The sequence below is a fragment of the Schistocerca piceifrons genome, chromosome 3 (assembly GCF_021461385.2).
Source record: "Schistocerca piceifrons isolate TAMUIC-IGC-003096 chromosome 3, iqSchPice1.1, whole genome shotgun sequence".
NCBI classification, from domain to species: Eukaryota; Metazoa; Arthropoda; class Insecta; order Orthoptera; family Acrididae; genus Schistocerca; species Schistocerca piceifrons.
The window spans coordinates 641,160,399-641,184,376 of NC_060140.1; the positions used below are offsets into that span (position 1 = coordinate 641,160,399).

Sequence of the window (23,978 nt, forward strand, 5' to 3'; positions counted from 1 at the left end):
GCGTAGTGGAATGATATATTTTGCAGGTACACTCGGTGGCGTATGTGGGTAGTATGTGGCGTATGTAGAGCAGGCTTAGTAGCCTAGAAGTAATATATTTAAAACTCGGGCATGATGTGGCAGTTTTCCACTCATCTCATTTTTTATGGCCTCATATCCTCAGATGTCATACAATAACAAAATTTTACAGTTACGTTCAGTGGTGTATGGACACAGCGTCTACAAAATATGTCGCCAGTATTGTCAGTAGTAAAGAATTATTAATTTAAAACGTCATGCCTAATGCGTTACTTTAACTGCATGAATACCGGGAAAGTAGTAACTGATATTCTCCTTCCTTTCATCGTACGGATGGTCAGCGAGAAAAGATTCGTATCGGTTTGAAATAATGCGTGAAGTTCGTTGCAAGTCTTTAAGTGCTATCATTCTCAAATAGTGGATGAGTAATGTCTGACAATTACCACGTCACAAGTTGGGCAACTTTTTCAGCCCCATCCCCAACCGCTTTGATAGGCAGGTGGTTTTTACTTCCACAGAGACTGTCGCCTGAAAGTTAGGAATGTATGTACTAAGTTCGATGGATATCGTTTCAGTGGTTTAGGAAGAGACGTGGGACGGGCGACCTCGCAGCCACCACCCACCCCACACCCCTTCCTAGCACACTCGCACACATTCATTTCCATGCTTATGTATATATGTATGTATGTATGTAATCTACCAGTGTGGATAAATTGCTTGAAAAAATAGGTTGGTGCGTAAGTGCACAGATAGCGTTTTGTGGCTTGTCACATGGCAGTCTGAGGTGTGTATTTATCAGTTGTTTACATTTGCTCTGGTATTGTTCCTACAGTTAAAGTACCGGATAATCATATTTAACGCGTGTGTGTGATCCCAAAGCGTTAGAGAATGGAGCGTCCTGGCAAAGGTTAAAATTAGCAACTTACGTTTACTTTGGCTATGACAGTGTGGGTAACGAAGGAAACTCTAATCATGTGTGTCGTCGATGGGGCGAATGCCCTGTGGGAAAACGTCGATTAATGATTTTGTCGTTTCTGGGAGGATTATTTTGCCATGACTGATTTTCTAGTTCAGAAAGTCTTCTGCGTTTTGAGTAACATTCATTTAATTTGTTTTACACCATTGAGTATAGGGGTACTGAAAGGAGTATTAGTGAATCGTTTTACATGGGCTGGTTGTTTTTCGGTCAAGAGAGAGATGAGAACCTAATGAAACATGCTACATATCCAGTGAGATGAGATCTGAAAGCTAAGGCACGCTTCGCATCTGTAAGCGATAACGTTACCCTTGCCACTAACCTAGGAATCTGCTGCTGCTGCACGTAGCCTCCCTGTCACTGTGTTAGTGACCATTTACGAGCAGTGACAGGTAACTGGTAAACTAAATTAAGATATTTTTTAAATTTCTTGTGGATGGGTTAGTATTTCTTGAAAGTCTTGCGATGAATCTGACTGGCTGCGTCTTTTTCGTAGCATGTGTTCCTGACCCATCAGTTTCGAATTATGTGAGGGCCTACTCCATTTCTCGGTTGTAAACATGCACGGGTCAGGCGCACGGTCCGTTTCCACACCTCTGCTTTGATGCACCATGTCGTGTGTGACGTCAAGCGTTTAAATTGCGAAGGATGTGTCATGTTATTAAACGCCACCTGTGATTGTCCTAGTAACTAGTGCGATCTATGTTTGTAAATTATGCTTGGGAATTAATATAAACTATGCCGTTTACTCGAAATATGACGTCATCGATCATTGCAGACGGGTTGAATCGCACGGTGAGCTAATCCCAGCTGGAGATTCTCGTAATTTTACGGTAGATGATTTCTCCATTTTTGTATGCAAAACTTGACTTTTTTAACTGTTGAAACAAGTATCACTCCCTGTACAATCCGCTAATCCGCAGTTTCCTAGCTTAGTGGTTTTCCAGCAACTCTCCCTCGTCCGAAACCCATAGATTTTCACATAAATTTCCCTTAGTAAAAAATATCGTGCAGATTTCCCTCAGCTGCCAAATTTTTAATCCAACGACAAGCTAATTGTACGAGTATATCCAATAAGCTGGTAGTTTGTGCGGTTCGTGACATAGTAAAACTATTTGAAACACAGCCTGAAAGATTTTGAGACAAGTATCAAGCATTAAATCTGTAAAGAAAAAACAGAACCGCGGAGCTCCTCACAGTAACTACCGCTCTAGACGGTAAAGGCAAACTGAATTTCATCCAATTAGGAAAACCGATGAGTTTTTACAAATGTAAATTATGGAATATCGAAAGAAGTGGAGAATACATCTGGGAAGGGTAAACGAAGCGCCAGAATGTAGAACTTGGTAAGCGTTTCCGGTAACTGACAGAATTATATTCTAAGCGACTCATATTCATGGCTCCTCATTGCAGTATCTTACACAGCTATTTATTCCAACCTTAAATTTGAACAAAGTATACTAGGTTATTTTTCCACCGCCCGCACCAAACCACAGCCTAAATTTGCTGTGGTGTTAGTACTGTGACATTAACTCTTTCATCTTATACGAAATTAACACTCACACCCCCTCCCTCCAAGCTGAAAAGAGTAACTGAAGCGCTATTAATACATAAATTTTGAAAACTTCTTTTTCTGTTGTCATAAATACTACCTTCTCATTCCTTGGGTTTACTATTACATTACGATGAGAATGTGTATTCACGCTAGAGTACGTAATACACTCGCGCATCTTTCTAAAGGTTGGACTAACAACGATGTATTGTTACCGTCCAACGTCCTCCAATTATTTTATGTTTCGATTTTGAAATCAGCTGTTACTTACCTTCAGCTGCAGTTTATCACTAGAACTTACCATATTGCAATTAAAATTCAACATATTTCTTATGGAACTGTTCTACATTTGAGCTCGTTTCCAAATGTTTTTATTCGAACTGCCTGTATCCCAAACAAGAGATGGTCCTTGACTGTCAGGTAGCAACCTCAGTTTGTCAGTTAGAAAAAAGACATTTGCTAAATTTTTTACCAAAACTATAAGTACTCTGAATTTTTTTTGTCAAACAAAGTTGCTTCATTTACTATTTAAATAACAACTAACTCTGCTACGGAATCGCAGCTTCTTCGTAATATTAAGACTGACAGTTGTCCATGCTCAAATTCGTAACATTTTCGGCGTACCTGTTAAATCCCTGAAACGTCACCCGTAACCACTCTGTAAGTGCAGATAAATGGAAGGTAGACGGACAGGGAATATGACACATAGCGCACGTTTCATCCAAGGAAGAGATCATGCCTACACATTTTAAAGATATAGTGCCTTCTGTTTCATGTCACATACCTTTGCTACTTCTTGAGACATGGGAAGTTTTCCCAACAATGAAAACATGAACATGTTGAACAGCTGTTACTGTCTGCCCTTTGTAAATCCCTTGCAGATTGAAAGTGATTGTACACAAGTTAAGTCACTCGACGTCAATGTAATAGATTTTTGTTAGAATATCAGCAGTGACTCAGCTCTAATCATAGTCATCAAGTAAGAAAGCTGAGGACACGTGGAAAAAAATTAAAAACGCTGTCACCCTCCCGCAGCTGGCGACCACCACAGACGGAAGTTTTATGTAGAGCTTATCCCGTTCTACAGGCGAGGCCAATTTAGCACGCAACTGGGATTTAAAATAACAACCTATTCACTCCCGACCGTGAAAAGCATCGGGTCGTACCTATTTGCAGGATGTCCTTAATTAATTAGGAAGCCGAGGCAAGTGAATAACGGATACAAGTAAAATTCAAGAAATTGAAGGTGAACAATGACATACGAGGTGCACATAATTTAAATTCCAGTTTCGGAACGGTATAGAAACAGAACTGCTGCTCAGAATGACGCCACATTTGAACAGCATATTATCGGCATAGGGGAAACTCGTGAAACAGCAAAAAAATTAACAGTATTAACAGGTGGTGCTGTAGGCGTCTTGACGTAAAGAGGGTCAGCTACAAATGACAGCTGAATCGCAATACAACGGCTATGGTTTGAGTTACATGTTACACCATCCGTACTGTTCAACATTCATGACTGCACAAGTTCGGCAGTCAAGTCTTGTGGTACTGCTAGGTTAGCCTGTCCATCACGGCAAGGTCGTACTTCATTTGATGGAAGAAAACTGCATAAAAAGCAAAGCAGTATCTGTTTCTAATGGTAACGAGACTGGCGCGAGACGTGTTCCGTATGCTGTCCACCGTTTTCGCCACGAGTTGGAACTGAGAAACAGTACCTTCCACAGCATACCGGAGTCTCTCCGGAGTCACGTTCAGAATCTGTTACCCCATTTGTGCCTTGTATTCAACTACGTTCGCCACTGGAGCATTGTACATATCTTTCAGACAACCTCTACAGTCACAGGGATTAAGACGTGGTCTAGATGGCGAGGCTGCAGGGGAATGTAGGCTGATTATTCCAGCATTTTCCCAAATATCTCAGCAGCAGCCGCTTCACTGGCTATGTAATGTGCGGAGCAATGCCATCTTTCATATAAATGATCCTATCCTAACATCCTCGCTCTTGAAGTGTAGGAACGACCTTGGTTGGTAAAAGATTTTTATTGCATTCACCAGTGACAGATCAACTGCTTTCTTCCTTCTGCCATATTGTACTTCAAAAGAACCTCTCTCGTCGAATTTGCAATCAATTCCTCTAGACGTTTAGCGGACATCGGGCCAGTGCTTCTTTTTTTTTTTATATATATGTATATCACTGACTGTTCGCACTTCTGCAGAGCAACTGGCTCACAATCACCGGTGTTGCAAAAGGGCTTAAACAGCAGCGCGCGGTCCTTCCTGGAGACAGTCACGTTGGGCGTCTCGGACGCACTCTGAGGGACAGCCGTGAGCCACGAGTCTGTTGGTGTGCATATTCTGACACGTAAAACGCCGTCCATTGGTAAACTTTTAGTTACTTTTTTCTCCCATGTTTCCCCAATAACATACTGTTAAATTTGACGTCATTTTGACCAGTTGTGGCTCCTCCTCCTTTTGTAGTCTTTCATGGGTGCTAAATTTTAGTTTATTAAGTTGGCGGGTGACGATGACTTCTATCTCCAGGGTCGTATTCAGTTTATTTCTATTTAAAGCTAGGACGACGAATCACAAACTTTATTAGAATCTCTTGAAACAGTAATAGCAGACGTAACGTAGCTTGACATCGTCGTGAACTGTTTATTCATACGCCCTGTTATTGAGCAAGGTCAGTCTAATTCGGTGGACAAACACTATTTGTTTTTAATTGGAATTGGTTTCAAGCACTCAGAATTGAAAACAAATTTCTCGACACCTTATATTCGTGGTAGTTAAGTTTTCACGTCAGATTACACGCTAAAAGTGAAAGGTTGCTCCAATGTAGTCGGTGGAATCCAAATAAATGTCAGCCGATCGGTCTGTGTGTGCTGCGATCGGAAGTTAACCTTTACATGAAAATTGTTTAACTACTGTCGAATTGAGACTGACTTCAAAATTATAGTAAGTGCATTTCAGTATTTTTAAACCAATCATCCTCAGATGTAAGAACGCAACACTTCAGTAATTGCTCATATTAAAATCCATTAATAACGAAGTAGTACCAGAGATAACTTTGATTTTGTTTTATTCGTATATCGTATGAAACGAAACTTTTACAAATAACTTTACAACAACAAATCTAAATGTAACAGAGATTCTATCTGAGAGAACAGAACAGAAGATATCGCTACGGTCTAAAACATGTACTTAATCTACTAAAAACAAAACTTTGAACTATGTAATACCTACTTTTTATTCTAAAGCCTTTAGCTTCTTTGAAAAATCTACATTATTTTACTATATTAATAAACTTACAAATTTCAAAGAAAAAATGACATAATACCTCATCTAAATAACTCAAATAAAAAGAAATATTTCAGTTACTGTACAACGAGAGAGTGGCTTCACAGTGCTTCTCTTTGTACAGCCTTCTGAAAATAAAACTTTAATTACTTTAATTATGGACACCCTGTATATTACAATACTAGAAAGTCGCTGACTTCTGTGGAGAACAGCAGCCGCTGTTGTTTTCAGCAATAGAGGGAAACAAGGGATTCACTGATAGAGAGCTTAGCAAAGACTAATATAAGCTACAAAACATTCAGTTCTTTAGCCAGTCCAACACTGGGAGAGATGCATGAAGGAAACCTTTCGTCCGACAGAGAGACATAGTGAGACAGTACAGAAAGAATCAGATCGCTGCTGAGGTGATTTCTAACCACGTGGCTGGTGCAACCGCTGATCCGGTGAGGCACTACGTAGCCGTGCAAGCCGAACAAGGCCAGTGACGTCCTTATGTAATTAACCTTACAACGTTCTTCTCAAAGCAGTTAACAGCACAACTAAGAGTCATTGCAAGGCACCATGTGCCAAGAGCAAACTGCTTGAACATCGGCTTTGTAAGTCTGAAAGCAGGCTAACCATATAGCTCCCTCTCCCTCCCGCCAACCTGAAACGACAGGGACAGATGTGTAAAAGACATAAAATACAAAAGTAAGAATTTCTTGTGTGTAACATGTTTACTATGAAGTTCCAAAGGAAACCTTCATTAGTGAGTACAGCTGTAAAACTATGGTAGGTTAATGTAGACTGCGTTAAGTAAGCATAGGCTACGGTACGTTTCCTAGTAGCTTTCCTCATGTAAGCTGGGTTTACACTAGCAAGTTGCTTACGGAAGTTTGTTGCTGCTGCGAGTTGTTGTTGTTGCTGCTGCGAGTTGTTGTTGTTGCTGCTGCGAGTTGTTGTTGTTGCTGCTGCGAGTTGTTGTTGTTGCTGCTGCGAGTTGTTGTTGTTGCTGCTGCGAGTTGTTGTTGTTGCTGCTGCGAGTTGTTGTTGTTGCTGCTGCGAGTTGTTGTTGTTGCTGCTGCGAGTTGTTGTTGTTGCTGCTGCGAGTTGTTGTTGTTGCTGCTGCGAGTTGTTGTTGTTGCTGCTGCGAGTATTTTGTTGTTGCTGCTGCGAGTTGTTGTTGTTGCTGCTGCGAGTTGTTGTTGTTGTTGCTGCTGCGAGTTGTTGTTGCTGCTGCTGCTGCTGCGAGTTGTTGTTGCTGCTGCTGCTGCTGCGAGTTGTTGTTGTTGCTGCTGCTGCTGCTGCTGCTGCTGCTGCTGCGAGTTGTTGCTGCTGCTGCTGCGACTTGTTGTTGTTGCTGCTGCTGCTGCTGCTGCTGCTGCTGCTGCTGCTGCTGCGACTTGTTGTTGCTGCTGCTGCTGCTGCTGCTGCTGCGACTTGTTGTTGCTGCTGCTGCTGCGACTTGTTGTTGTTGCTGCTGCTGCGACTTGTTGTTGTTGCTGCTGCTGCTGCTGCTGCTGCGAGTTGTTGCTGCTGCTGCTGCTGCTGCTGCTGCTGCTGCTGCTGCTGCGAGTTGTTGCTGCTGCTGCTGCTGCTGCTGCTGCGAGTTGTTGTTGTTGCTGCTGCTGCTGCGAGTTGTTGTTGTTGCTGCTGCTGCGAGTTGTTGTTGTTTCTGCTGCTGTTGCTGCTGCTGCTGCTGCGAGTTGTTGTTGCTGCTGCTGCTGCTGCTGCTGCTGCTGCTGCTGCTGCTGCTGCTGCTGCTGCTGCTGCTGCTGCTGCTGCTGCTGCGAGTTGTTGTTGCTGCTGCTGCTGCGAGTTGTTGTTGCTGCTGCTGCTGCTGCGAGTTGTTGCTGCTGCTGCTGCTGCTGCTGCTGCTGCGAGTTGTTGTTGCTGCTGCTGCTGCTGCTGCTGCTGCTGCGAGTTGTTGTTGCTGCTGCTGCTGCTGCTGCTGCTGCTGCGAGTTGTTGTTGTTGCTGCTGCTGCTGCTGCTGCTGCTGCTGCTGCTGCTGCTGCTGCTGCGAGTTGTTGTTGTTGCTGCTGCTGCTGCTGCTGCGAGTTGTTGTTGCTGCTGCTGCTGCTGCTGCTGCTGCTGCTGCTGCTGCTGCGAGTTGTTGTTGTTGCTGCTGCTGCTGCTGCTGCTGCTGCTGCTGCTGCGAGTTGTTGTTGTTGCTGCTGCTGCTGCTGCTGCTGCTGCTGCGACTTGTTGTTGCTGCTGCTGCTGCTGTTGTTGCTGCTGCTGCTGCTGCTGCTGCTGCTGCGACTTGTTGTTGCTGCTGCTGCTGCTGCTGCTGCTGCGACTTGTTGTTGCTGCTGCTGCTGCTGCTGCTGCTGCTGCGAGTTGTTGTTGCTGCTGCTGCTGCTGCTGCTGCTGCTGCTGCTGCTGCTGCGAGTTGTTGTTGCTGCTGCTGCTGCTGCTGCTGCTGCTGCTGCTGCGAGTTGTTGTTGCTGCTGCTGCTGCTGCTGCTGCTGCTGCTGCTGCTGCTGCTGCGAGTTGTTGTTGCTGCTGCTGCTGCTGCTGCGAGTTGTTGTTGCTGCTGCTGCTGCTGCTGCTGCTGCTGCTGCTGCTGCTGCTGCTGCAAGTTGTTGTTGTTGCTGCTGCTGCTGCTGCTGCTGCTGCGAGTTGTTGTTGTTGCTGCTGCTGCTGCTGCTGCTGCTGCTGCTGCTGCTGCTGCTGCTGCGAGTTGTTGTTGTTGCTGCTGCTGCTGCTGCTGCTGCTGCGAGTTGTTGTTGTTGTTGCTGCTGCTGCTGCTGCTGCTGCTGCTGCTGCTGCTGCGACTTGTTGTTGTTGTTGCTGCTGCTGCTGCTGCTGCTGCTGCTGCTGCGACTTGTTGTTGCTGCTGCTGCTGCTGCTGCTGCTGCTGCTGCGACTTGTTGTTGCTGCTGCTGCTGCTGCTGCTGCTGCTGCTGCTGCTGCTGCTGCGACTTGTTGCTGCTGCTGCTGCTGCTGCTGCGACTTGTTGTTGCTGCTGCTGCTGCTGCTGCTGCTGCGAGTTGTTGTTGCTGCTGCTGCTGCTGCTGCTGCTGCTGCTGCTGCTGCTGCTGCGAGTTGTTGTTGCTGCTGCTGCTGCTGCTGCTGCTGCTGCTGCTGCTGCTGCGAGTTGTTGTTGCTGCTGCTGCTGCTGCTGCTGCTGCTGCTGCGAGTTGTTGTTGCTGCTGCTGCTGCTGCTGCTGCGAGTTGTTGTTGCTGCTGCTGCTGCTGCTGCGAGTTGTTGTTGCTGCTGCTGCTGCTGCTGCGAGTTGTTGTTGCTGCTGCTGCTGCTGCTGCTGCTGCTGCTGCTGCAAGTTGTTGTTGTTGCTGCTGCTGCTGCTGCTGCTGCTGCGAGTTGTTGTTGTTGCTGCTGCTGCTGCTGCTGCTGCTGCTGCTGCTGCTGCGAGTTGTTGTTGTTGCTGCTGCTGCTGCTGCTGCTGCTGCGAGTTGTTGTTGTTGTTGCTGCTGCTGCTGCTGCTGCTGCTGCGAGTTGTTGTTGTTGTTGCTGCTGCTGCTGCTGCTGCTGTTGCTGCTGCTGCTGCTGCTGCTGCTGCGAGTTGTTGTTGTTGTGGTTGCTGCTGCTGCTGCTGCTGCTGCTGCTGCTGCGAGTTGTTGTTGTTGTGGTTGCTGCTGCTGCTGCTGCTGCTGCGAGTTGTTGTTGTTGTGGTTGCTGCTGCTGCTGCTGCTGCTGCTGCTGCTGCTGCTGCGAGTTGTTGCTGCTGCTGCTGCTGCGAGTTGTTGTTGCTGCTGTGTTCACACAGCAGCACTTGAATTAAGCAAGATTATTCCGCAAGTTCTTCGGCAAGAAACTTGCATCAACAACTTGCTGATACTATTTACATATGCTTTCAGTACCACTGCGAGTGACAGCCTAAGTATAAAACGACAAGTAGTTGGGTGAGATATGCTGCAGCTCTTGTGATGAAAAACGTGAAAAAGAAATATGTTAGGGTTAGAGAGTGGATAATGAGAAGATCGCCAAATGGTGCCTATTATAACCTTTTGCAAGAACTTAGTATAGAGAGCATGGATAATTTTGAAAACTTTTGCAGAATGTCCTCAAATGATCTGGAGTGTTTGTCGACGTTAATAGCGCCCGTCATATCAATACGAGACACAAACTTCGGTACTGCTGTTCCAGCAAAGGAACGTTTGCTAATCACTCTACGATTTATAGCTACAGGTGAGCTACGAATAAAATAGGCCTTTTCATTTATTTATGTGAAACATACAACCGAAATAGTTTGAATTTTGAAATCTCTTTTTTGTACAAGACTCATACCAGTCACTAATGTACTTGTTTCATATTTCAGTCAGAACGATTTCTCTGATCGTACCCGATGTATGTAGCCATTTTTGACGTCTTGAAAAGGGAAAATTATTTGAAAGTATGTGAAAACACAACAATGAAATAAAATTTTTATTGAAATAACTGCATTTTACAGAATATGCTTATAAAATGTTTTTTTTCTAATCTTCATAAAATGGAAGGTGATATGCTAATTAAATATAACATGTAATAATTGCACATCGTATTTTTAGACTCCTAAAACAACAAGCGTGTGGATTCAGGTGGCAAAGGGGTTGTGTCTGCACGTTATGCTACTTTCTCTGTACGTCTTTCACAGATGTGTCGAATATCGACGAGCTTTCATTTAATGTGCTCATCTTCTTCACTCTAACCTTAAAGTCCCGGTTATTCACGTTCTATATTTCGGGGTAGCTCTCCACGGCTTCAATAAAATGTTCTGTATCATGCTTCAAACATTCCAGTTTCTTCTCCATTTCTGAAATTTTTTGCATACAATACATAAGATGGTTGCATAAAATTAAGTCACCACATTAAGTAAAACGTTAAATATGAGTGTTATGCAGACGACATACTTACTATAACTTGCGCTTCCTACTTGCAGGAAATAGAAATAAAGCCTAAAAGCTGCAAGTTACTTGCAGATAATTCTTGCGTAGTGTTCACGCTGGAAGCGGAAAACGTGCAGCAAGTCACTTAAGCAGTAAATTGCTACAGTCGCCAGTCGACTTGGCGATATGTTTACACTCGCAACTCGCGCCCCTGCGGGTCCAGCGTAAGAAGGTCTGAAGTATTCCTGCCTGTCATAAGAGGCGACTAAGAGTCCCTCCCCCTCAAGGGGGGGTAGTTTGCGCCTGCATCTGGAGACAGATGGTTCAACGACTTACAATTGTGGTCATTTTGGTTTTTCGCTTATTTTGGTTTCTTCCTTCCCTTGTTTGTTTCCTCTCTTTGTCCTTCTCTTTCTCTTACTGTCTTCCTTCCTTTTTACCTTGACTTCTTCTCCGTGCCTTTTTCTCCACCCTATGGTCTCCACCTCGGCGTTTGAGACAGTCTGTCCTCTCTCTCCCTATGTCCCTTTTTGTCTTATTCTTCTTTCCTCCCTCTGCGTGCCTGAAGGCCTACCCACGCGTTCGCACGCATAGCCGGTGACGGGATAACGCGTATTTCCCCGCCCTGGGTAGACAAGTAAGGCACGCACGTACCCCCTTGTAAAGGCCTGGCCCAGGGAGGGCTGAGTGCCTGAGCTGACACCTTCCGACCATGCTGGTTGATCGCTCCGTCTGTTTCTCGGGATGTGTGACCTGAGAGGGTCCCCACAAAGAAGGAGCGCGCCATCGGAGACGCTGGGAATCATGGGGTATTCATCCGCAATGGATTTCTCTTCCTCTTCTCTCTCGACTTCTGCCCGCATTAAAGCGAGCGCATTAAAGCGAGCTATGAGGATATTTCTGTTCGCCCCTATGTCCCGACACCTACGCGCTGCTACCAGTGTCAGCGTTTTAGTCACACCCGCCAGTCATTTTCTAATGCGGCTAAATGCGTCACTTGTTTTAGGGACGCCCATGAGGGTGACTGTCCACCTCTGTCTCCTCGTTGCGTGAACTGTCAGGTGACCATGCAGCGTTTTCCGGCAATTGTCCCGTCTACAATGATATACGCTGTATACAGGAAATTCAGGTCAAAGAGAAACTGTCCACCTCTGCTGCTAGCAAGCTAGTTGCTAGTAGGAAGCCCACACTGCTCCCAGCGGGGAAATACAGTACTGTCCTCGCCTCTCCCCGGCCTACCAGGGAGGTGTCGACGCAGACATGCGATGTGACCTTTAGCGCTACGGTCGTCCGTTCGGCCAGTGCTAAGATCGCCCGGTCAACGTCTCCTCTTCCTCCCGTCACCCCCAAGACACAAGCACCTTCATCAGGTTCTGCCAAGACTACGGCCCAGAAATAAGATGCACGGGCCTTCAAGAAGGAACCATCCCGTGAAGACTTCCTCCGTCCCCCTAACTCCCAGCCATCGACCAGTACTTCGACTAAACGACCTTCCAAGAAGGCTCATAGGAAGCAAAGTTCTCCTTCTCCGCCACGGCCCATTTCTTCTAATGCGCCACCCAGCGGTTGCCGCCCCAGGCCGTCATCCATTTCGCGTGGCCGCGCCGCTGGTAGCCGAACATCTGGCCGATCACCGGCGGAGGAAGCTCCCCCTCCCGGCCATCTTAACATGGTGGCCGACGATCCTATTGAAAAAATGTACGATGGCTCTCCACCTATTGATAGCGGCTGCAGTGCTCGCTCGAAGCCAGGCCCTCAGCGGCCATCGAGGTGACCCCTTCTTGCTTCTCCTTTTTCTTTTTCTTCTCACGATGGCACTTCTTCATTGGAATATTCGCGGCATTCACTGAAGTTGCTGCTACGCTTGAACTGTCCGCTCATAGTAGCTCTCCAGGAAACGAAGCTACGCCCATGCGATCGAATTCACTTAGCACACTATGCCTCTGTGCGTTTTTACCTACCCCCTGTGGCAGGTATTCCGGCTCATGGAGGGGTTATGTTGCTGGTCCGGGATGATATCAACTACGATCCCATCACATTGCACACCGATCTGCAGGCAGTTGCCGTCCGAATTACTCTCCCCACTTTATTTTCCGTTTGTACCGTTTACACTCCATCGTCGTTACCAGGGCAGACACGATGCAAATTATTGCCCAACTACCTGCACCATTTTTGTTGACCGGAGACGTCAATGCTCACCATCCCCTTTGGGGCTCTCCAGCATCCTGCCCGAGAGGCTCCCTGTTAGCAGACCTTTTCAACCACCTCAATCTTGTCTGCCTCAATACTGGCGCCCCTACTTTTCTTTCGGACACAACTCACTCACACCTATTCCCATTTAGACCTTTCTATATGTTCTACCCAACTTGCACGCCGGTTTGAGTGGTACGCCTTTTACGATACATATTCGAGCGACCACTTCCCTTGTGTTATCCATCTCCTGCATCATACCCCATCTCCATGCTCAACTAATTGGAACATCTCCAAAGCAGACTGGGGGCTCTTCTTCCAGGGCGACATCTCAGGATCAAAACTCCGCAAGCTGCGATAGTGAGGTCGCACACCTCACCGAAGTCATTCTCACTGGTGCTGAAAATTCCATCCCTCATACCACTTCTTCTCCACGACGTGTAACGGTCCCCTGGTGGACAGCAGCATATAGAGACGCTTTATGTGCTCGTCGACGTGATTTACCCACCTTTAAACGCCACCCGACGATGGCGAATTATATTAATTATAAACGATTGCTTGAACAGTTATTAAAGAAAGCAAGAAAGTCAGCTGGGTAGCTTTCACAAGCTCCTTCAACAGTTTCGCTCCTTCTGTTGTCTGGTGAGTGGACCTTAGTGCCAGATAGCCGGCGCAGGCAACCCCAGTTTCTGGCTTAACGGACGCGAATGACGTCCTTCTGGTCCCTGAGAATGTCCCCAATGCCTTAGGCCGATTTTTCGCAGAGGTTTCGAGCTCCACTTATTACCACCCTGCCTTCCTCCCCCGAAAACAGGCAGAGGAGGCAAGACCATCTAACTTCCGCTCTTCGAATCATGAGAGTTAAAATGCCCCATTCGCCATGCATGAACTCGAAAATGCACTTGCCCAGTCACAGTCCTCCGTTCCAGGGCCAGCTTCTATTAATATTCAGATGCTGAAGAATCTTTCTCCTGAGGGTAAAGGTTTTCTTCTTCGTACTTATAATTGCCTCTCGATTAAGGGTCATGTTCCCAAATGCTGGCTCGAATCTATGGTTGTACAGATTCCTAAGCCGGGGAAGGACAAGCACTTGCCTTCCAATTATCGACCCATTTCCCTTACCAGCTGTGTCTGCAAGGAGATGGAACGAATGGTTGACTCCCGTTTGGCTTGGCTGCTTGACTGTCGACGCCTACTTACCAATGTACAACGTGGACTTCGTAGGCGCCGCTCTGCTGTTGACCATCTGGTTACCTAGTAGACCTTCATTAAGAATAACTTCTTGCGGAAGCGCCAGACAGTGGCTGTGTTCTTTGATTTGGAGAAGGCTTACGACACCTGTTGGAAGACGGGCATTCTCCGCACCATGCATACAAGGGGCCTTCGCGGTTGCCTCCCTCTTTCATTCGTACATTTTATAGGATCGACAGTTCAGGTTATGTGTGGGGTCTGTCCTGTCCGACGCCTTTCGCCAGGAGAGTGGGGTGCCACAGGGCTCAGTTTTGAGCATCGCTCTCTTCGCCATAGCGATGAATCCAATAATGGATTGTCTCCCAACTGATGTATCAGGCTCCCTTTTCGTGGACGATTTTACCATCTACTGCAGCGCGCAGCGTACATGTTTCTTGGAGCGCTTTCTTCAGATTTGTCTTGACCGTCTTTACTCTTGGAGTGTCGCCAATGGCTTCCGTTTTTCTGCCGAGAAGATGGTCTGTATTAACTTCTGGCGCTACAAAGTTTCTCCCACCGTCCTTACATCTCGGTCCCATTGCTCTCTCATTCGTGGAGACAACAAAATTTTTAGTTCTTACATTTGACAGGAAACTTAGCTGGTCTCCACATGTGTCATACCCCCCACGGGGTCCACAACTCTCTTGTGGATATGCGCGTAGCGAGCACGGGACCCCAAGCTAATGTGGCCCTCCTTCCTTTCCAGGCTGCGTACCTTCCTTCTCTGCATCCTTCCCTATCCCCCATCTTCGCCCCCTCTCCCCTCACCTATGGCTCTTTCCTTTCCCCTGCTCCCCCTCTGGGAGTATGGTTTGTGCCTATGTCCGGAGACGGACGCTCGTAACTATAACCCATTCTTCACCTTCTCTGCTTGTATGTCTTCCTCCTTCCTTTGTCCTTCTCTTCTCCTTACACCTTCTCTTTACACTTTTCTCCGCTGTGGCGTTTGAGACCTCTCTTCTTTCCTTTCCCTTTCTTTGTTTTTCCATTTCTCTTTCTTCCTCCCTGTGCGTGTCTAAAGGTCGACCCACGCATTTTCGTGCGTAGCTGGTGATGGGGTAACGCGTAATTCCCCGCCCCGGGTGGACGGGTAGGACACATATGTACCCCCTGGTAACGGCCAGGCCCACGGAGGGGTGATTACCCGAGCTGATACCTTCCGAAAGTGCCGATTGGTCCCTCCATCCGTTTGTCGGGAGGTGTGACCTGAGGTGTGAACAATCACCTAAGGCGGGAGTGCCCTCAGAGAGGGCCCCCACAAGGGAGGAGCGCGCCATCGGAGACGCCGGTAATCATGGGGGATTCTTCCGGATTGGTTTCCTCATCTTCCACTATGTCTGCTCACAAGCGTAAGTTCACTGAGTCTCAGCCACACACAGTTCTTCCATCGTTGCCACAGTTCCTTGTTGTTTCTCGGTCTGACGAAGGTCACGACTTCTCCACGGTCAACCCTTTCATTATTCAGAAAGGTGTCGACGCAATTCAGGTGCTGTAAAGTCTTGTTCCAGATTACAGAATGGCACCTAGTTGTTAGAAACAGTCAGTGCCCTCCAGGCACAAAAATTGTTGCGTCCTTACTGCTCCACACCTACTGTGTCTGGGTTGAAGCGCACCGAACTTTAAATTCCTCACGTGGAGTCGTTTATACACGCTCCCTCGACGGGTTGTCTGACGTGGAAATTAAGCTCTACCTGTCTGACCAGGGCGTAACGGCTGTTCATAGAGTTATGAAAAGGGTTGACACCAACATTGTTCCAACCCATACTGTCTTCTTGACATTTGACCGAGTTCACCTCCCATCGAAAATAAAAGCGGGCTATGAAATAATTTCCGTTCGCCCCTACGTCCCAAACCCTACGCGTTGCTATCGATGTCAGCGGTTCAATCACACCAGCGAGTCCTGTTCCAACCCAGCCAAATGTGTTACGTGTGGCAAGGATGCCCATGAAGGTGCTTGTTCACCTCCATCCCCTCGTTGCATCAACTGTGTGTGTGACCACGCTGCTTCCTTCCGAGATTGCCCCATTTTTAAAGACGAAAAGCTAATTCAGGAAATCAGGGTGAAGGAAAAGGTGTCAACTTTTGCTGTTCGAAAATTATTCGCAAGTCGAAAGCTCACTGTGACTTAGACAGGAAAATACGGCACTGTCCTTGCCTCTCCTCGGCCAACAAAGGATGCGGCCACGCAGACTTGTGATCTCACCTTTAGTGACACGGTCGTCAGATCGGCCAGCGCAAAGATCGCCTGTTCAACCTTCCCACTTTCGCCTGCTCAATCTATGGCTCACCCGTCATCGGGTTCTGCTAAATCTCGATCCCAAAAGTCAGACACCCGGACTTCCACAAAAGAGCATACTCGTGAAGATTTTTTACGTACCCCAACTTCACAACCATCGGTTCCTCCTTCATCTAAACATCATGTTTCCAAGAATGCTAATAAGGAACCTAGTTCCTCTCCTCCTCCGCCAAGGCGTGTCTCATCTACAGCACCACCAGGCGGTAACCGCCCTCGGCAGTCTTGTGTGTCGCCGAGGCGCACTGCTGGCGGCCGATCAACCGGCCGATCGCTGGTGGCAGGGGCTGCTCCTGAACAACCTATGGATCAGGATCTGTTACCTTCGGCTGAGTGCCGTTCACGCTGTCGGTCGCAAGCTCTGAGCAGACGTTGAGTTGACGGCAACCTTACTCACATTCTTCCATTTTCTGTCCACCCTTTGTCCATTATCCATTGGAATATCCGCTGCATTCGAGCCAATCTCGATGAATTGGCGATCCTCCTACGATCATACTCGCCGGTCATCTTCTGTCTTCAGGAAACAAAGCTGCTTCCCCATGACCGCTTTCTCTTCCCCCATTTTCATTCAGTCCGATTTGATCTCCCCTCTGTTGAAGGCACTCCAGCACATGGAGGACTCATGATTCTTCTCCATAATACTCTCCATTATCACCCAATCCCCTTAAACACTTCCATCCAAGCAGTCGTTGTCTGTCTTTCCCTTTCTGGATACACATTCTCTCTTTGTACTATATACATTCCATCGTCCACATCAATGGCACGAGCTGATCTTTTTCATCTTCACCCCCCTATTTGATGGTTGGGGACTTCAATGCCCACCACCCGCTTTGGGGATCTCCACATCCACGTCCGCGTGGCTCACTGTTGTTAGACGTCTTCCACGACGCGGGTCTTGTTTGCCTCAACACTGGGGACCCTACATTTTTGTCTGCCTCCGCGACAAATTTCTCTCATTAGGACCTTTCGGTCGGTACTGTTCCGCTAGCTCGGCGCTTCGAATGGTTCGCCCTTGCTGATTCGCACTCGAGTGACCACGTTCCATGTGTCCTTCGATTGCAACGACAACTGCCATATAAGCGCCCGAGACGCTGGAAGTTTGCCCAAGCCGATTGGACACTTTTTTCGTCTCTAGCGACATTCGATGACCGTCACTTTCCTAGCGTCGACGATGAGGTCACTCATATTACAGACGTTATTCTTACAGCTGCGGAACGTTAAATACCACGCACCTCCGAATTGCCCCGGCGCCCCCCAGTTCCTTGGTGGAACGAGGCACGGCGTGACGCAATACGTGAGCGGCGACGTGGTCTTCGCGTTTTCTGCCACCATCCTACTTTGGCCAACTTTATCCGCTATAAGCAGTCCCGTGCGCGATGCCGTCGCGTCACCCGCGATAGCAAGAAGGCAAGCTGGAAATTCTTTACTAGCTTATTTAACACCTTCACTCCCCCCTCGGAAGTTTGGAGTCGGATTCGACGGTTATCTGGCGCGCCTAGTTTCTCCCCGGTCTGTGGGCTCACTGTCGCGCATGATACGTTAGTGGCCCCTGTCGCAATTTCTAACTCTTTGGGTCAACACTTTGCTGACATTTCGAGCTCTTCAAATTACCTGCCAGCGTTTCTCCCGAAGAAACGTACAGCGGAAGTGCAACATCTTGCTTTCTCCTCTCAAAATCGCGAAAGCTATAATACTGTTTTCTCCATACGGGAACTCCAACTGCACTCTCTTCTTCTCGCTCCTCCGCCCCCGGACCGGATGGTATCCACATCCAAATGTTGCTGCATTTATCAACCCATAGTCTGCGTTACCTCCTTCGCATTTATAATCGAATTTGGACCGACAGTAGTTTTCCCAGACGATGGCGGGAAGCTATCGTCGTTCCTGTTCCAGAACCTGGAAAGGACAAACATCTCCCCTCTAGCTGTCACCCCATATCTCTCACGAATAGTGTATATAAGGTTTTGGAGCGTATGCTGAATGGCCGTTTAGCTTGGTGGCTGGAGTCCCACAGTCTTTTAACACCTTCCCAATGCGGTTTCCGAAAGCATCGTTCTGCAGTTGACCATCTTGTTGCTCTCTCCACTATCATGAACAATTTTCTCCGGAAACGCCAAACAGTAGCAATATCTTTTGATCTGGTGAGAGCATACGATACCTGTTGGATGACGGGCATCCTCCGCACACTGTTCTCTTGGGGCTTTCGAGGTCGGCTGCCACTATTTCTTCACGAATTTATGGCAGGGCGCACATTTAGAGTGCGGGTGAACACTATTCTCTCCCGTACTTTCTCCCAAGAAAACGGGGTACCCCAGGGCTCCGTGCCAAGTGTTGTACTGTTTCCCAGTGCCATAAATCCAATTATGGACTGTCTCCTCCCCGATGTCTCAGGCTCCCTCTTTGTGGACGATTTTGCGATCTACTACAGCTCTCAACGGACCAGCCTTCTTGAACATCGTCAAGGATGTCTCGATCGCCTCCACTGTTGGAGCACCGAAACCGGCTTCCTTTTTTCTCCCAGTTAGACCGTTTGTGTTCATTTTTGGCGATGTAAGGAGTTTCTTTCACCCTCCTTACATCCAGGACCTGTCAACTTTCCGTTTTCAGACGTCGCTAAATTCTTGAGTCTTATGTTTGACAGAAAACTGTGCTGGTCCTCCCACGTTTCCTATCTTTCGGCTCGCTGCCTGCGATCCCTCAACACCCTCCGTGTACTGAATGGCACCTCCTGGGGAGTGGACCGAGTGGTCCTTCTCCGCCTCTATCGCGCCTTAGTGCGCTCGAAATTGGACTATGGAAGCATAGTTTACTCCTCTGCTCGGCCGTCTATTTTTCGGCGTCTCGACTTTATCCACCACTGTGGATTATGTTTAGTGTCTGGAGCTTTTTACACCAGCCCTGTGGAAAGCCTTTATGTTGAGACTGCTGAACCTCCGCTGTCCAATCGGCGAGCAGTCCTTCTGAGTCGTTATGCTAGCTATCTGTCTTCCATGTCTGCTAATCCAGCCCATGACATTTTTTTCGACGCCGCCTCTGATGTAGGGTATGCAGGCCGCCCCTCCTCCCTACTACCACCGGGAGTCCGCTTCTGTTAACTGCTCCATTCTCTTTCCTTCCGCTTTCCTAAAACCTTCTTGACAACTTGGGGTACAGCACCGCCTTGGCTCCGTCCCCGGACCTGCCTGCTCCGTGACCGTTGTCAATTTTCCACGGATGGTACCCCTTCACTTGCTTCTCGTCGGGCATTTGCTGCTCTATGTGCACAAATGAAGGAAGCCACATTTATTTACACTGATGGCTCGAAAACATCGTTAGGTGTAGGGAGCGCCTATGTTGTTGGCGACACCCCAAATCGATTTCGGCTTCCCGACCAGTGTTCGGTTTATACTGCGGAGCCTTGCGCTGTTCTCCAGGCTGTCCAATACATCCGCCGCCATCAGCGGGTACAGTATGTTATCTGTTCAGATTCTCTCAGCTCTCTCCTCAGTCTACCCCGTTCACCCTCAGGTCCACCGGATTCAGGACTGCCTACGCTTGCTCCACTTGGGGGGGGGGGGGGGGGGGGGCGTGTCTCGGTGGCGTTCCTCTGGATCCCAGGACACGTTGGTACCTGTGGAAATGAGGCGGCCGATATAGCGGCCAAGGCTGCAGTCTCTCTTCTTCGGCCAGCTATTCGATCGATTCCCTTCGCCGATCTACGGAGCGTTTTATGTCGTCGTGTTGTTCTTTTATGGCACGCACATTGGTCGACACTTCCCCATAATAAATTGCGGGACGTGAAAGCTCTTCCCTGTGCTTGGACATCTTCCTCCCGAACGCGTCGTCGGGAGGAGGTAATTTTAACTAGACTCCGGATAGGGCACTGTATTTTTAGCCACCGACATCTTTTAAGCGGCGGTCCTCCCCCACTCTGTCTCCACTGCTCTCAGCTGTGGACGGTAAGACACATTTTAATTGAGTGCCCCTATTTTACTCCGTTACGCGCCCGTATACAGCTGTCGCCTGATATATCGTCGATTTTAGCACGTGACACGCGCTCAGCCGATCGCGTTCTCGAGTTTATTAGTGCCAGTGAGATGACGTCAGTCATTTGAAGCTCATTTTGGGGACAACCAACCCCTTTCTGTAGTGGATTTTTAAGCTTTTCTTCTGTTTTTAGTTTCTCCAATTTTTTGTTTCGTTCCCATTGCTGCTGGTTTCCATTTTCGTTTTTGACCTTCTGCTAAGTCACAGACCGGGCGCTAATGACCATAGCAGTTTTGCACCCCAAAACAAAAACAAAAATCATGTGTCATATTTGGCTGCCCGTTGTACCCGTTCTCTAAATGTCCTCCGTGTTCTCAGCGGTACGTCGTGGGGAGCGGATCGAACCGTCCTACTTCTCCTGTATCGGTCGATCGTCCGCTCAAAGCTGGATTATGGGAGCTTTGTATACTCCTCTGCATGGCCGTCCATCTTACGCCGCCTCAACTCTATACAACATCGGGGGTTACGTCTTGCGATCGGAGCGTTCTATACTAGTCCCGGCGAGAGTCTTCATGCTGAAGGCGGTGAATTGCCACTAACCCACGGGAGCGGTATACTGCTTTGTCGGTATGCCTGTCGGCTATTATCAATCCCCGACCACCTGTCTTATCGTTTCTTCCTTGATGACTCTCTCGACCGTCAATACAGGTTGTATGTATCTGCCCTGCTACCCCCTGGAGTTCGCTTTCGTCGCCTCCTTCAGCACCTTGATTTTTCACTCCTTACAACCTTTAGAGTGGCGAGAGCCAAACGCCACCTTGGCTTCAGGCTCAGGTTCGAGTTCACCTTGATCTCAGCTCGTTCCCAAGGGAGGTTACCCCTGCTTCGGTATACCGTTCGCCCTTTGTCGAACTTCGTTCGAGGTTCGTTAATACGATCTACATTTATACAGGTTGCTCTAAGACCAGTGACGGTGTCGGGGCACACAGTTTCAAATACCGGCTCCATTGCCATTGTTCGGTCTTCACAGCTGAGCTATTTGCCCTCTATCAGGCTGTTCTTTATATCCGCCGCCACCGACATTCTGCTTATGTCATCTGCTCTGATTCCCTGAGCGCCATCCAGAGTCTCAGTGATCCATATCGGGTTCACCGTTTCGTGCACCGGCTCCAACGCTCTCTTCAGCATCTGGCGGACGATTCTCCGGTTACCTTTGTGTGGGTTCCTGGCCATGTCGGTATCCCTGGGAACGAAACTACAGATGCCGCAGCCAAGGCTGTGGTCCTCCAGACTCGGACAGCTTCTTGTTGTGTGCCTTCATCTGATTTTTGCAGGGTCATTTGTCAGCACATTTTATCGCTGTGGCATGCCGATTGTTCTACACTTACTGAAAACAATCTTCGGGCCTTGAAACTTCTCCCCATGGCTTGGACGACCTCTTCACGCCCATCTCGGCGGGAGGTGGTCGTTTTGGCCCGGTTACGGATTGGACACTGCCGGTTGAGCCATCGACATCTGCTGACTGCTGCGCCGGCGCCGTTCTGCCCATGTGGGCAATTGCTGACGGTACGCCACATTCTAACGTCCTGTCCGAATTTTAATACACTGCGCATTGATCTTGTCCTACCATGTACTCTGGATGAAATTTTAGCGGATGACCCAGGAGCAGCTGCTCGCGTCCTTCGTTTTATCCACATGACAAACCTGTCTAAGGACATTTGATTATGCTGTTTTCTTTTAATCCCTTGCCTGTTAATGTGCCTTTTATAGTGTTGTCGTTTTTAGTTGCTGTTTTAACCTTGGGCCTCGCAATGCATTCCTAAATTAGTCTGGACGCTAATGACCACCGTAGTTGTGCGCCCTAAAACCACAAAGAAAACTCAAAACTCGCGCGGCAAGTTCCTACGCGCAAGTAAATTGCTGCAATAACTTGATAGTGTAAACCGAGCTTTAAGTTTGTAACCATGTTACCTGTACGTTTGACGTGTTGCATGCCTATCGGCCCTCACCTCATTTCGCTTTGCCTGCGTATGCGACTAGTGTGTCAACAGAAATCCCTACGAATAGGAAGCGGTGAACCTCTTAGAAACAGTAACGATGTATAAAGGGCCACAAGCGTAACCCATGGAAAATTGTTGTTTTACATAGTTCTCCTATCTGTCAGTTAAAACTAAAAGGTTCATAGTAAAATAAAAATTGTCGTTTTTAATTCAGGTTTTATTCGAAAAATGTTGATTTTTAGCGTGAAATAGTGATACAGTAGTAAAAATAAAAATTATATAGAGTTACATACGCAGTTTCCTCAAAACCAAGAAAAAATAAAAACAAAGGACAAACACACATCAAATAATGCCTCAATACTTTGTCGAGCCTATACGAAACATATTTCTTTTATTTTGCACAACTTTTGAACTTGATAAAACAGAAAGCTCCATTTGATCTTGACGGAGAACATTCTATTGATTTTAAAATAAAAACAGTAATTATACTTTTTGTGTCTGTGTATCTAAACTGTACTTGAATGAAAAGTAATTGCTTTGATTGTATAAAAGCGCAGAAGCTATGCTAGCAGCAAATTTTTTTCACTTAAAAATGCAATTCATTATTTGTAAGCGTATTAATTGCACAATGGACTAACACTGAATGATGTGCGGTTCTAGTTATGTGGGAGAAAACGAACTAACAAACGAGATAAAGGGAAGTCATGAGCTTCCTGTTCCTCTCACTTATTCATTGATGTTTCTTCCCTACCAAAGCTACCAACACAACTGGTAAGGCTACTGTTTACTTCATTTATGTACTGTACCAAAACTACCGAATCGTAGTTTGCTAGAGCGAAAACTATTGGTCAGTGCTGATAAATAGGTTCACAGCAAGGCACATTAACAAGCCTTTACTTATTTTCGAAAAATTTTCTCTCATAATATCCATCTCTTTGTTCTCAATATCAGGTATCCCATGTGTAAGTTCTCAATATCAGGGCTCCCATTTCGACAAAATCATTGTGTCAACCATAGCTGACTTAACGAATATTTTCCAGCCGTTGATGACTGTCATTCCAATGGAGACATCTGTGCTACTATTTAATGAAAATATACTGTTTGATATTTTGGTGTATGTGAAAGCTTCACAACTTTAGTATCGTACGTAAACTAGACAGCTTAAAATGACTTGCATTACTTTATAATATAAAACCATGTACTCCTGTGCCTTGAGTTTGGTGCGGAAGACTACAGAAACCATATTTACAGGGTCCTATGACATTGTGACCACCCACAGAAACCGGACTAACCACGTTTTGCAGCGCGGACGTGCAGGGAAGAGTGTCAGCGAGGTTCTGGAAGGTTCCGACAGGGATGTGGAGCCATGAAGACTCCAGCACCGTGGCCAGTTGCGCTATGTGTCTCGCTTAATAACGAAGGAAAGCTTCACAAGCAAAGATCGCTAAAAAAGCTGTTCATTGTATGACCGTTTTCGACAGATCCATGCCGTCATTATTGGATCTGCAAAAGGATGTACGGCAGCTGATAGAAAAATATTTTGCGATGATCGTAATACAACTTAGTACATATCTTATGCTTTTGAATTTTTACGATAAACTACTCACCAATGTCAAAAGTCGCTTCACACTGCTTATGTACAT

General features: G+C 47.2%; 1 pseudogene; it reads right to left on the reverse strand.

The window, feature by feature from the left end:
- Positions 1-7,055: 7,055 nt before the first annotated feature.
- On the reverse strand, positions 7,056-23,978 carry LOC124788917 (annotated as a pseudogene).